Consider the following 4,342-nt stretch of genomic DNA (forward strand, 5'->3'; position numbering starts at 1 on the left):
TTTCAGGTGTTTATATATGTTTATATTTAAGTATTTGGCAGACGCTTTTATTCTGTCTTGACACTTTGTATTGATATTTTGTATTACATTCTTCCCTTAAATGATAATGTTTACAGTGATTGTAAATGATAAATGATAATGTTTACAGTGATACTTAAACATAAACATCGAACCCCCCCCCCCCCCCCCCCCCCCCCCCCCCCCCACACACACACACACACACACACACACACACACAATCTGGACTGTGGTCCTAACTTTTACCCCTGTTGGCTTTTTCAATCTTTATCTTCATCAAAGAGCTGAAACTGGCGGCGGATATACGCTTCTTGGTATTCTCGCTGCTCCTTGGCGAGGCGCGACACACTGCCAGTCCGTCATCACGGTAAATACCAAGGTTCAGGTTGAGGCTAGCGAGCTGGGAGAGGAGGAAACTCCCAACAAGTTCGCACGTTTCTGCTCCGTCGAAACTCCCCATAGTGACGTTGAATGTTGAATTGTTCTTTTTTTGCCATGGTGTACCGTTGCGGAAGAGTATGGAGTTCTTTGCGTGGATGATGATGTTTCTTTCGTTGCCTGTGATTGAGTCGTAGTCCGAGGCAAAGTCTAGTGCTTTGGTCAGTAGGTCTTGTGTGATGGAAGGGTAAAATTCTTCGACATCGAAGGAGATGAAGTTGTGCTGTTGTTTGTCTTGGATGTTGCTGAACCATTTGATTACTGCTGCTGTATTTCTCCATTGGTTGAGTGGTGTTTTGTCTGTAATTTTTGTGTTGATTCTGTCCAGGATTGTTTTGCTGATTTTTCCTATTTCGGATTTAGTTGGGTTTATTAGTCGGCATGATGGGTTATTTGCGAAGTTGGGTTTGTGGTCCTTCAATGTGATGAAGGCTTCCTTGTTGGCTGTAGCGTCCACCCTGTCCTCGATGTCCAGTTCAGCCGCGATCCGTTTGTTTTCCAGGTGGATGTTCTGTAAAGTGTTGTGCTTTTTTGTATGATTTGGTGATGCTTCTGTCCAGTAAAGTGTTATGTTCTTGTATGTTCATTCTGTAGAAACTTGTGGTTTTGTCGGCAGATATGATGAGGTTGCTTACTTTCTTGATGCGCTCCGTGTCATTTTTCAGCTTGGTGAGGAGTGGGTTGCGAACTGGCTTGAATTTGACTGATTGTATCATTTTGAGCATGTCGTTCTCAAAATCCTTTAGTTCCTCAACTGTGGGTGGGTTCTTGGTGGATTTAAATCCGTAAGTTTTCTTTTGTGTTCCTTTTGTTTCAGGGTGGAGGAAAAAGTGTGCTTTCCACCGCATCCTTCTCAGGAAGTGTTCCGTCTTCTCTATGAGCCTTAGCTTGTAGTCATTCTGCGCGGGTATGGGAATGTTCTTCGTGGAGTAGTCGATGTGAACAAAAAAGTATTTTGCAGGAATTTTTTTCAAATGTTTTTCACAGGACACAGTGTAGCTTGTTTGCCTTTGCATTAACACTGTTTCCGGTTGCATTTACAGAGCAGAGTTTCTATTGAAACTCGTAATTAAATCATGGTAGGATTTCTTCACTATCCCTGTAGTGCTCAGGGACCTCTGATTGGTAGCTGGCTTCTCTCCCAAACATTTAAAAAAAAGGGGAGTATGACGTCGTAATTTGTTTTTTGGTTCGGAGCCCAAACATAATGGCGTCTAGATATTCGTCCCAAGTTTCTGGTTTTGTGCCCACAAGTTTGCTGAGCGCCCTGGAAAATAAAAAATATTCAAATTTTAAATTACAATTGTCAAAAACCTCACAATTGAATTGTACTAGCGTAAACGGAAGACCACATAGATCATATTTAATGAATAGATTGACCCCAGAAAAGGTAGGAGCTATATTTCCTTCACCTTTGGATGGTCCCATTCATCCTCTCCACCAAACCATTAGTCTGAGGATGGTAGGGGGCACAGAGGCTCCGCTGGATGCCCAGCTTGGCACACACACTCCTGTTAATATGTAAATGTAGAGTGCACATACGTCTTACACAGTAAAAAATAGCTTGGATTATATATTTTGTTTGGTAGGTGCAGGATTATAAAAGGGAGCATTTTTGCAGGATATGTAGCATTTTGTATTAACCACAGAAAAGTTTATATGTAAAAATGAATGTGGGAACACTAATATTTGGAAGCTGTTACAATGTACACATGAATTCAGTCAAATAGTTGTCGTGGTTTCCATATTTACCGCATTGACAAATTATGTGCCTTGGTCCGTCAATATCCTTTTTGGTGCCTCAAACTGATGACATTTTTTTATAATGCATTCGGTCACCTCTGCCGCATTTTTGGATTTTAGTGGATAAGCCTGTGGCCATTTAGTAAGATAATCAATCATGACACAGATATATTGATTGTCATTTTTTGTCTTGGTTAATTTTCCCACCAGGTCCATGCCTATAAGCTCAAATGGGTGTTTGACCTAAAAAAGTAGAATAAAGAACATCAGATTAGGAGCAGAATTATTGGAGACAGTTTAATAATTTATTGGGTAAATACAAATATTTTATATACATATTTTAATATGTTAACATGCTGTTGTGTAGTAGTAATTAACCTTCCTCTTATATTTCAATTGACATGTTTTTACAGCTTCCTCTGTGACCCTCAGACTCAGAGCAAAACCAAGGAAGAAAATATATATATAAAATATATTTACCTTTAGGTGTGTATTCCACCTCCTTTTTTACTATGGGCTGGCTGGCCTGGCAAACGCACCTGCAAAAGAACACAATTCATATGAACAACGTTACCATCAGCTGGCAACATTTGGTGACTGTCATTTCATATTCTGTGAAATAACATAAGGACCAGTTATAAAACTGTGTAATAAAGGAAACTTCTAGTAGGATTATATAAAAAGCGAATTTGCTTCAAGTGTCATTGAATTACCCATTTATCAATGTCCGCGACCATTTCAGGCCAGAAATATCGCCTGGAAATGGCGTCTCTGGTCTTTTTTTGTCCCATGTGGGCTCCTATGGCACTGGCATGGAACTCAGTGAAGACATCATTGGCCTCTTTTCTATCCACACACAACCTTAGTTTTTTGGAGGATCTGGTCTCTCCTAAGATATACATTGGAAAATATATCAACCCCAAGAAACATTTTCTTGTGAAGGTTGCTACAGCCAGATGGGTTTGCTATCATGTTGAGACACCCAATGTTAAAGATGAATTGGATAAATAAAAATTAGCCTTGGAGGGCTCCATGTTCAGCTGCAACTGCATGAAATGTTTAAAATTTCCTGAAGAAAAGTTGTATCTTGTAAAATGATTTGCAGAGAAACCTGTAGCAAAAAAAAAAAAAAAATGGAGACACAGGCAAAGGAAATATTATCGCAACAAGAGATTATTGTGTAAGATGTCCTGCAATAACCATTGTCCATCCTTACCTAAGGCACCACTTACCTCTAATCAGGGTCACAGGTGGTGCTGCAGCCTATCCCAGCAAATATTGGGCAAGGTAGGAAAACATCCTGGGTAGGTAACAAGTCCATCACAGGACACACACAATTGACTCACACGTTCAAACCTAGGGGCCTACTTTTAAATAGTGTTTTCTAATAAAATAATATGAAGGATTTGGAAGTGGATTTAAAATACAATGACGGGGAAGTTAAGTAAACAATTATAACATCTTTAAAAAATGATTGATTGATTTTTTAATTTTTTTATTATTTTAGATAAGATAAAATAAGATAAATAAATTTAAAAAATACTTTTTCTTGAATAAAAGAAAAAGTAAAACAATATAAAAACAATTACATAAAAAATAGTAAATAATGAAAATGTTAGTGGACCAGCAGCACACACAATCAGGTGTACTTTAAGGACTGTAACCCTTGCAGACTATATTATTCTATATTGTAGGAACAAGAAGTTTTTTAATAACGGAAAGAGACAGCCCTTTTTGTGTAAATGAGTGTGGATGAGTGTGGATGGGGGAGGGAGGTTTAATTGGGTTGATGCACTAATGGTAAGTGTATCTTGTGTTTTTTTATGTTGATTAAAATAAAAATAAAAATAAAAAAAATTAAAAAAATTATTGATAACACAATCATATAATACCATTATTGTCACAGTGTGCAAGTTCTGTATCTGCAAATGTATTACTGGTTTTCATGTTTTTTTCACATTCCGAGGGGAATAACATAAACACGTGTCAGAAAGAACATGCGATCAGATGCCAAACTTGTCAGAAAAACTCTCTAGCGCCAACATATATCGCTCTAAGTAGTTAACTAAATGTCTTGGATAATACTTGGGGAGTCAATCCTGCATTGTTACATAGCTAAAAGTAGGCCAATATGACGCATGTG

The 4,342-nt window shown here is 38.2% G+C and overlaps 1 long non-coding RNA gene across 1 annotated transcript; it reads right to left on the minus strand.

The window, feature by feature from the left end:
- Positions 1-2,373: 2,373 nt before the first annotated feature.
- Positions 2,374-2,933, minus strand: LOC133653136 (uncharacterized). The gene is made up of 3 exons (XR_009826666.1): positions 2,913-2,933; positions 2,680-2,738; positions 2,374-2,442 (listed from the first exon to the last, which is right to left on the minus strand). It is a non-coding gene; the product is annotated as an uncharacterized LOC133653136 (long non-coding RNA).
- Positions 2,934-4,342: the final 1,409 nt, after the last annotated feature.

This window comes from Entelurus aequoreus, linkage group LG07, assembly GCF_033978785.1.
Source record: "Entelurus aequoreus isolate RoL-2023_Sb linkage group LG07, RoL_Eaeq_v1.1, whole genome shotgun sequence".
Taxonomy (NCBI): Eukaryota; Metazoa; Chordata; class Actinopteri; order Syngnathiformes; family Syngnathidae; genus Entelurus; species Entelurus aequoreus.